Genomic DNA, 11,235 nt, shown 5'->3' on the forward strand with positions numbered 1-11,235 from the left:
CTCCCCCCTTCCTTATGGGTGTTCCCCTCCCCACCCTCCCCATTGCCACCCCTCCCCTGACAGTCTAGTTCACTGGGGGTTCAGTCTAGCAGGACCCAGGGCTTCCCCTTCCACTGGTGCTCTTACTAGGATATTCATTGCTACCTATGAGGTCAGAGTCCAGGGTCAGTCCATGTATAGTCTTTAGGTAGTGGCTTAGTCCCTGGAAGCTCTGGTTGCTTGGCATTGTTGTACATATGGGGTCTCAAGCCCTTCAAGCTCTTCCAGTTCATTCTCTGATTCCTTCAACGGGGTCCCGTTCTCAGTTCAGTGGTTTGCTGCTGGCATTCGCCTCTGTATTTGCTGTATTCTGGCTGTGTCTCTCAGGATCGATCTACATCCGGCTCCTGTCGGTCTGCACTTCTTTGCTTCATCCATCTTGTCTAATTGGGTGGCTCTATATGTATGGGCCACATGTGGGGCAGGCTCTGAATGGGTGTTCCTTCAGTCTCTGTTTTAATCTTTGCCTCTCTTCCCTGCCAAGGGTATTCTTGTTCCCCTTTTAAAGAAGGGTGAAGCCTTCACATTTTGATCATCCGTCTTGAGTTTCATTTGTTCTAGGCATCTAGGGTAATTCAAGCATTTGGGCTAATAGCCACTTATCAGTGAGTGCATACCATGTATGTCTTTCTGTGATTGGGTTAGCTCACTCAGGATGATATTTTCCAGTTCCAACCATTTGCCTCTGAATTTCATAAACTCGTTGTTTTTGATAGCTGAGTAATATTCCATTGTGTAGATGTACCACATTTTCTGTATCCATTCCTCTGTTGAAGGGCATCTGGGTTCTTTCCAGCTTCTGGCTATTATAAATAAGGCCGATGAACATAGTGGAGCACGTGTCTTTTTATATGTTTGGGCATCTTTTGGGTATATGCCAAAGAGAGGTATAGCTGGATCCTCAGGCAGTTCAATGTCCAATTTTCTGAGAAACCTCCAGACTGATTTCCAGAATGGTTGTACCAGTCTGCAACCCCACCAACAATGGAGGAATGTTCCTCTTTCTCCGCATCCTCGCCAGCATTTGCTGTCACCTGAGTTGACAAAGGACTTTTACCTTAGTAGCTGGTTGGGGTCCTCAGGAGTGAACCTGTATACCTTTCTGTTAACCTATTCATTTCTTTTATTCTTCCGACATATTCATGCTAGCAAACTCCACATGTACAGAACATTGAACTTCCTTTTTCTTTACCTGAGTTCTACAGAGTGAGTATTCTTATTTCTCCTTCATGTTTTTTTTCTTTTAATTTTAAGAGACAGGGTCTCACTGCATAGCCCAGTCTGCCCTTGCATTCATGCTTGGCTTCAAGGCAAATATTACTTTGGAGGGACAGAGTCATAATCTATAGCCTAGACAGGCCTAAAACTCACTATGTAGCCCAACCTGATCTTAAGAGGGGTCATAGTGATCCTTCTGCCTCAGCATCTCAATTGCAAGTGGCAGATGTGAGCCACTGAACCCAATATTCTCAAACTCGCCTTTAAGAGGACAGAACTGAGGCTCTGAGAGGTAAGTAACACTAATTTCTCAATTCTTCCAAGTCTAACTCAAAGCCAGTTGGTTGATTCAACGCCCAAGGCTAAGTGGCTCCCCATGTTATACACTGTGGCCTGACAAGAAAGTTTTGGTTGTAACCTGCAGCCTGTTACTCCAAAAATGAAGGTCTCTTCTTTTCTAGAATTCATATAAAGGAGACACCTTACTCATTTCCCATACAGAGATGTCAGCTTCTATGAGATGTGAGTCAGGAAGAAAACATCAAATATTTTTTGTCTTATTTCAAGACTGAGTGGCTTTGGCTAGCACAGAAACTCTGCTGGATGCATTACTAAAGTGGCCAGCTGACAGTGCTTAGGAGACACGGGGTGGGGGGGTGTCCATGAATTTTGTCAATTTGAGCTTGGAGTGTTTTCTCAGTAAATTATCAGTACTTATTTAGAACCCCCTATTTTTCTAGCTCTTGGCCAGAACAATCTGATAAAGGACAGAGAGATGCACCCCAAGTTGCTCTCCCCCACCCCTGAGATGGGGGTCTTACGTATCCTAACCTGGCCTTGAACTTGTTAAAGAGCAAGAATGGTCTTGAACTTCTTATCCTCCTAGCTTGAGCAGAGATTACAGGTGTGTACTCCCACGTCCACGTTCTATGGTGGTGGGAACCAAACCCAAAGCTTGATGCATGCTGGACTAGCACTTGACCTCCTGAACCACACTCTGAGCCCACCACGTTGCTTTCTTTGGCCAGCAAACAATTGAGAGAGGAAGGCTTGGGCCACACTGCAACTACTCGCATTTGTCTGTTCTGATCTTTGTTTCACTTTGCCTCTTCCACCTGTGACAAATAAGACTCCCTGGCTTCTCCCCTTGTCCCTGGAACTCTGCTCCAAATGACTGCTCTCTCACTCATTTTATCCCTAAGCTAGCAAAGATACGTCAGACTGTGCTAATGGCTCTACAGTCCCATAGCCCAGGCTACGACTGCAGTAATCTATTTCTCACATTGCATGGCCTTCATGTGTCAAAAAGGAGTTCCAACCCCCTTCCAATTCACCCCAGTAGGACAAGAGACAGGCCCTAGCTAAAATATCTTTGATCTTATGGCAAAGGGATACGGATCTCTCCAAACTTCTGAAATGAGGGGTGCGCAGGACTTCTGCTCATATGCTCGTGGCCAAGCCTAATTGCAAGTGGGACAGAGGTGCAAACTCCTCCCCAGGAAACAGTTTTAGAACTTGGTATATCTGAAATCAGAATATGTCAATTTTTTTTTTTTGCTTTAAATAAGCTGTACCTTATGGTTGAAGGTGTGCTTCAGCCATATGAGGCTTGTCTATCATGCATGAGTTCCTAAATTTAGTACCCAAACTAAACACTTTCCAATGACACTAGTGACACACAAACACATCCTCCTTTTAAGTAAAACCTTAAAATATTAGAAATAGGGCTAATTCTTCATTTAAAACATAAAATTTACTTATTTTTATTTTATGTATATGAATGTTTGCCAGTACAATGTATGTGCACCACATATGCAATGTCTGGGGGAGGGACGAAGAAGATGACATGGGATTCCCTGGCGTTGGAGTTACAGGCAATTGTGAACTGCCCGGCATGAGTGTCCTCTACCAGAACTAGCAGTGCCCTTAACTGCTGAGCCATGTCTCCTACCTCAACATTTCTTTATTAACCTCCTTTCCTATCCATTCTGTTAGCTATGTCTAGCCACTGTTCCTGATTTGATTTGATTTTACTTTATTTTTTTATTTTATTTTACTTTGAAACAGTGCCTCACTATGTAGCTCTGTCTGTCCTGGAACTCACAGAGATCTGCCTGCCTCTGCCTCCTGAGTCCTGGGACTAAAGTCTTGCACAACCATGCCTGGCTGCTGCTTTTATTTTTATTTTATTATTTATTTATTTACCTTTGGTTTTGTTTGGTTTTATTGAGACAGGGTTTCTTCTGTGTAGCTATCCTGAAACTCTGTAGGTCAGGCTGGCCTCAAATTTAGAGATCTACCTTTGTCTGCCTCACCGATGCTGGGAATAAAGGCATGAACAACCATTACCAACTGACTGCTTAGATTTCTTTCTTTAAAATGTGATCTTGCAAAACCCTTAAAATCATACTTCTCCATACTTAAATATGTACCTGTACACACACACACACATACACACACACATATATACATATATATATACATGTATATATATGTATATACATGTATATATGTGTATATATACATACATATGTATATGTGTATATACATATATATACATGTATATATATATGTATATATGTGTGTGTGTAAATTATATACATAGTAATTTTGAGAGAAGATTTTGGTAAATATTATTTACCAAATATATCATTCTCTACATGTTGCCTGTCTTATACTGTTTCAGTCAAATTATATTAGAAATCTAATCTAGTAAAGAAATTTATCTTGGCTTATTTTATTAGTTTTTAACGTATGTATGTATGTATGTATGTATGTATGTATGTATGTATGTATGTATGTATGTATCTTTGTGTGCATGTATGTGAGTGCAGGTATCAAAGGAGCCAGCCATTGGGTTCCCCTGGAGCTGTAGATACAGGCTGCCTGACATGGGTGCTAGGAACCAAACTCAGGTCTTCTGGAATAGCAGAAGGTACTCTTAACCACTGAGCCACCTCCCCATCCCTGACCCCCTTTGTCTTTCTCATTCAGTCTAGATCCCCATCTATGAAGTGATGTTGCTTGCTCTCAACTGTGCAAATCCAGCAATCCCCACACAGACATGTCCAGATAGTTGTTTCCATAGTTACCCTAAATCTCATCAAGATCAATTGTCAGGTCTGGTTAGGTTGCTCAGTGGGTAAAGGCCAAGCCTGTCAAGCTAAGTTAAGAATGTTACAGCTTCCCAACTCACATAAACAGCAGCAGGTGTCTCATCTCTGATATCCTCACCTTCATCTTACAAAGCAAAAGATGTCTGGAATCAGTGAGCCAGTTTCTCCCTGTCTAACCTGCCAACGCTTGTTCTGGTCTCCACACAGAACCACCAGCCCCAGTGCCACAACTGGCTGTCTTGTTTAGAAAATTGCTGAACCTGGGGTTCAGTGTCTTAGTATTTCTATGCCTGGAGAAATCCTCCAAGAAGGCTGGAGGAGCATCACTTCATAGGCAGAGCACTAGCCTAGCTCAAGCAAGCCCTGGGTTTAATCTCCAGCACAGACAACAAAACAAAACCTCACAAAAGACAAGAGGACTTCAGTGGGGGGTCTCTATTATAATGTAATGACATTTGGCTTGTGTCATCCCTCCAGAACCATTTCTTTAGAGATGTATTCTTATTCTTTTGAACTGTGTGTATGTGAGGGGAAGGCTTATGTACATGTGAGTACAGGTGACACTGAAAGCCAGAGGCTTCAGATTCCCTGGAGCTGCAGTTTCAGGAAGTCCTTGAACTCAAATCCCCTGCAGGAAAACTGCATGCTCTTAACTACTAACCCATCTCTTCGTCCCTAGAAGAGCCATGTTTATTATAATGTGAAGCAACACTTTCTGGTACTGTAGAAGTGATGTGGTTGTTAGAGTACTTGCCTATTCTGCACAAAATCCTGTAGCCAAATAAAACTGGGCATAGTGATGCACACTGGTAATCCCAACACTCGGAAGGTAGAGGCAGGAGATTCCAGGGCTCAAGACTACCCTTGGACTTATGAGTTGAGGCCATGCAAGAGGGAAAGAGAAGATGGCGGCAGTGAAAAGAGACTCTGGTCTCTCTTACTGTTTTTGCAAGGCCTCATGGGAGGAAGATGGCCACTTGCTTGCCCTCCTAATCTCTTAGTTTTCCTGCTTGGCAGCAGAGGGGCTCATCTCTAATACACCTAAGGAACGCTTACTTCCTTAGTGGGAGCTGTGATTAGATCCATGCTTCCATCAGACGTATGGAAAGAGCTACTATCAGGTTCATAGCAAACCCTCTGGTGGGGTTAATGGCTTCTTTCCTTGGTCCTGTGGAGTAGAAGAAGTTAATGGAGTGCTCGACCCTTAGTTCTTGCTGTAGACGTTATGTTCTCAGAATCGCCTCTGTACTAGAGGTTGTAGGTTCTTTTCCTAGAGGCTTTGCATGACACTGCAATTCCTCTTTGACAGTCTTGGGCTTGTGCTGTGCTGATTGCACAATGACTGGATTGAATAAAAGTGGCTCCTAACGCCTCATATGCACACATGGCTGAAAAGTTATCTCTGGAGGAAGATAATATCATTCTGTCCTTAAATCACCTTCAGCGTGGTGAGAGGAAAGAATTGACTCCTGAACACCTTGTCCTCTCACCTTCTTATGCTAACTACTGTGGCATAAATGCTCTTACACTGGCTCCTGCATTTCCTCTCCCCCTCCCCCTCCCCCCCTCCCTCCTCCCCTCTCTCTCTCTCTCTCTCTCTCTCTCTCTCTCTCTCTCTCTCTCTCTCTCTCATGCACACACATGTCTCTCTCTCTCTCTCTCTCTCTCTCTCTCTCTCACACACACACACACACACACACACACACACACACACACACACACACATTTAAAAAACAATTCAAAAAACACAACTGCCTTAAAATAATTAAAAGGACCAGGACAGGGGATAAAAACAGTTGCCACAAAAGCCAGAGAACCTGAGTGTGGCCCCCTGGACCCACACTGGAAGGAAAAAAAAAACAATATATACATATTCAAACATGTACATCATACACACAAACTAAATTAATGGAAGAAAAAAATGTAAAAGAATTAGTACTTCTGACTGTTGGTTATTTTCTCAGAAGTAACAATAAAAGTCAGGAAAGATGGGCTGGACAAATGGCTCCTTGGTTATGGTAATCAGAAGATTAGCCAAGACCATCAGGTCTCTTCTTCTACCAAGCGGGTGCTGGGACAGAACTCGGGCCATGGAGTTTGTTGTCAAGTACCTCCACCCACTGAGCCATCCTACTGGCCCCTGTTTGGAACTCTTCTCACGATGCATGTGGACAAGGGATTTGGGGGATGGCCCACTTTTCTAAAAACCCAGATCCGCTTGCCAACCCAGAAGCTTCTGAACGTGTCCGTTTCTAGCTTTCCAGGCATCTTGTAGAAATGGCCGAAACCATCATTAACTACTTGTGATTAATTTAGCCTTCAACCTCTGCCTCCTGGCTTTGACTCATCTAAGAGGGCACCTAGACTCAGCTCTCCAGCATAAAACTCAGAACTAACCAAAGGGAATTCACCATGAACGGTGACAGAGACTTCTTTTAGCTATTTCGAGAGGTGGGCATATATGTATATATTTATATACGACAATGTCAAAAAAAGAACATACCAGTAGCTACAGTGGTCCAAACCTTTAATCCCAGTCACAACAGATGAATGAGAATTCCATCCGCTCTTATCAACTAGGGGATTAAACACATTTGCAAGAAATAAATACATAAAACCATGCCATTCTCACACGTTTTTGTTTGGGCAAGTAAAATTAATTGTGTTATTTCCTGAGAAAGTGACAGTATGAGGAGGAATAGGAGGAGGCAGAGATTGGGAACAGCGAATAAGTGAATAAATAAATTAATTAATGAGGAAAAAAAGAAAACTGGTTGCTTTTGTAGAGGGTCCAGGTTCAGTTCCCAGCACCCATGTGGTGGCTCACAGCTGTCTGTAACTCCAGTTCCAGGAGATCCTACAGTCTTCCGGCCTCCATAGGCACCTGAACTCATGTACACACACAGGCAGGCAGGCAGGCAGGCAGGCACGCACACACACACACACACACACACACACACACACACATACACAAAACTGATACATATGCATTCACACATGCATAAAGTTGCAAATTTAACCATTATTTGAGAGAGGGGAGGGAAAGGGAGGGGGAGGGAGGGGGAGGGAGAGGGAGAGGGAGGCAGGGAGGGAGAGGGAGAGGAAGAGGGGAGAGGAAGAGAGAGCAAAATTTGTACCACTGCAATGGGGAAATGACTATACTTGGGCATCAGGAGATAGTACTGTGGTAATTATCTTAGTCAGGGTTCATATTCCTGCACAAAACATTGTAAGTCTTTTACAGTCTTTTAGTAGTATTAAAGATACACCTCAGGCTAGACAGATGGACCAACAGTTAAGAGTGCTTACTGGTCATACAGAAGACCCAGGTTCAGTTCCTAGATCCTACATCAGGCAGCATGCAACCACTTGTAACTCCAGTTCTAGGAGATCTGATGCCTATTTCTGGCATCCCCAGACATTTGTACTCATGTAGTACATATAGTCTTATAAGGCATACACACACACACACACACACACACACACACACACACACACACACACACACACACACACACACACACACACACACACACACACACACACATACACACACACACACACACACACACTTACCCATCCACTTTACAAACATTCTTAAAATCAGTATCTTTTTTTGTTTGTTTCTTTATATGTGGTTCTGGGAATTGACAACCAGCCTTAAAGATTGATTGATTGATTGATTGATTATATATAAGTACACCATAGCTGTCTTCAGACAGAACCAGAAAAGGGCATCAGATCTCAATACAGATGATGTTCTCTTCTGGTCTCTCTCCATGGGCAATAATCATGAATGTGGTACACGGAGATACATGTAAACAAGACATCCATACACATAAAGTAAAATAAAATTAAATTATTAACAGTTTCTTCTATTTATTAGTGCCTCTTTTAGGTTAACCCTGTTCCTTTCTTCTGTCTCCCTTTTTCTCTTTGCTCTTTGCTCTTCCTTTCCTATTCAGCACCTTCTCTCCTTCCTTCACTAGGGTTTAAGCTAAGGGCCTTTTGACGTGTTGGGCAAGTGCTCTGCCACTGAGTTACATAATATGCCCCTAGACCAGGCTTTCTTAAGAACTGTAGAGCATTACATCATATAAGCATACTCCACTAGACCGAACTAGCCCTCTATAGATAGCTATCTCGGTGGCTTCTGATCCTTTGGCCTAGAGAATAATCAAGATACTGGGCTCTGTCCTGTTGAACTGAGCCAAGATGTGTTGATTAGTGCACTGCAACTTCACCTTAGCACCTGTTTTACTTTGAGTTTCTATTGCTGTGAAGAGACACTATGACCATGGTAACCCCTTTTGTCTTTATTTACATATATATATATATATATATATATAACTTTTCATCCAGATTTTAGCATCCCTCTCCTCCCAGTTCCCCCCCACACACACACACCCACAGCTCTTCCCCGCATTGCCTGTTCCCTCCTCTGAGAGAGGAAGGCCTCCCTGGGCACCAAGCCACACTGGCACATCAACTCACTTTAGGACTAGGCATATCCTCTCCACTGAGGCCAGACAAGGTAGCCCAGTTAGGGGAATAGGATCTACTGGCAGACAACAGAGTCATGGAAATCCCCATCTCCAGTTTTTTTTTGGGGGGGACCCACATGAAGACCAAGCTGCACATCTGCTACATATGTGTAGGAGGGGGTTCTAGGGGTTGGAACCCATGTATGCTCTTTGGTTGGTGATTCAGTCTTTGGGAGTCTCCAAGGGTCCAGATTAGTTGATTCTCTGAGAGCTCTAGTGAAGTCCCTCTCTCCTTCGGGTCTCTCAATCCTTCCCCCAACTCTTCCACAGGACATCCCAAGTTCTGTCCAATGTTTGTCTGTGGGTCTCTGCATCTGTTTCAGTGAGCTATTGGGTAGAGCCTCTTAGAGGACAGTTATGCTAGGCTCCTTTCTGTAAGCATAACAGAGGATCATGGTAACTCTTATAAAGGACAGCATTTAATTGAAGCCGACTTACAGTTCAGAGGTTTAGTCCATATCAATATGTCAGGAAGAATGGCGGCACGCAGGCAGACATGTTGCTGGAAATTCTACATCTCAGGTAGCTGAGAATTCTACATCTTGATCTGCAAGCAGCAGAAGGAGACTGAGAGATAGTGGCCTGGCTTGAGCATCTGAGACCTCAAAGCCAGTCCCCAGTAACACACTTCCTCCAACGAGGCCACACCTACTCCATCAAGGCCACACCTCCTAACAGTGGCATTCCCTATGGGACTATGAGAACCATTTTTTCAAACCATCATTACTCCTAAGATAGAGAATGTGATGAGCTTATGGAATGGATGGATGGATGGATGGATGGATGGATGGATGGATGGATGGATGAAAACTGAGTGAATGAATGAACCATATGGTAGTTAGCTGCAAACATGATACCGGATTCTTCATGGACACCTCTTAAGCAGGGTGACAGGAAAGCAGTAGATGGAAGCCAATGATTTAAGCTCGAGTTGGAATAGATGAAATTCTCAGGTGTCCTACCAGGTAACCCTGTGGTTTTAGAAAGCTGAACCTTTCTATGTGCTTCAGTGTCCTCAACTACAAAGCAGATACCATTACATTACCAGCTTCAAGGGGTGCTGTGAGTGAATGCCTGTTAGTATCTTAGCATAGGTTTGCATATTAACACCAAGTAATATTACCATTTGACTCACCTTCGAGAAAGTCTCCAACTCACTCCAGTTGTGGAGAAATAGAAACACTCTCCCATTGCTGGTGGGATTACAAACTGGTACGATCCCTCTGGAAATCAAACTTGTGGTTCCTCAGAAAACTGGAAATACTTCTACCTGAAGATGCAGCTATAAGATTCCTGGGAATACACATGTGGCCCATACATATACAGCCACCCAATTAGACAAGATGGATGAAGCAAAGAAGTGCAGACCGACAGGAGCCGGATGTAGCTCGCTCCTGAGAGACACAGCCAGAATACAGCAAATACAGAGGCGAATGCCAGCAGCAAACCACTGAACTGAGAATAGGACCCCCGTTGAAGGAATCAGAGAAAGAACTGGAAGAGCTTGAAGGGGCTCGAGACCCCATATGTACAACAATGCCAAGCAACCAGAGCTTCCAGGGACTAAGCCCCTACCTAAAGACTATACATGGACTGACCCTGGACTCTGACCTCATAGGTAGCAATGAATATCCTAGTAAGAGCACCAGTGGAAGGGGAAGCCCTGGGTCCTGCTAAGACTGAACCCCCAGTGAACTAGACTGTCGGGGGGAGGGCGGCAATGGGGGGAGGGTGGGGAGGGGAACACCCGTAAGGAAGGGGATGTTTGCCCGGAAACCGGGAAAGGGAATAACACTCAAAATGTATATAAGAAATACTCAAGTTAATAAAAAAAAAAGAAATTAAAAAAAAAAAGATTCCTGGGAATATACCCAAAAGATGCTCCGCCATATAACAAGGACACATGCTCCACTATGTTCATAGCAGCCTTATTTGTGATACGCAGAAGCTGGAAACAACCCAGATGACCCTCAACTAAAGAATGGACACAGAAAATGTGTTTCATTTACACAATAATATACTATTCAGCTATTAAAAATTAGGACATCATGAATTTTGCAGGTCAATGGATGGAGCTAATCCCGAGTGAGGTAATCTAGACCCAAAGAGATATGCATGGTATATAGTCACTGATAAATGGATATTATAAAAGATCAGAATACCCATGATACAACTCACAGACCATATGAAGCTTAACAAAAAGGAATACCCAAGTGTAGCTACTTCAATTCCTCTTAGTAGAGGGAACAAAATAATCATGGGAGGCAGAGGGAGGGAGGAACATGGGTGGGAAAGGGGAGGGGGGAACAGAATCAGGT

This window comes from Rattus rattus, chromosome 1 (assembly GCF_011064425.1).
Source record: "Rattus rattus isolate New Zealand chromosome 1, Rrattus_CSIRO_v1, whole genome shotgun sequence".
Taxonomy (NCBI): Eukaryota; Metazoa; Chordata; class Mammalia; order Rodentia; family Muridae; genus Rattus; species Rattus rattus.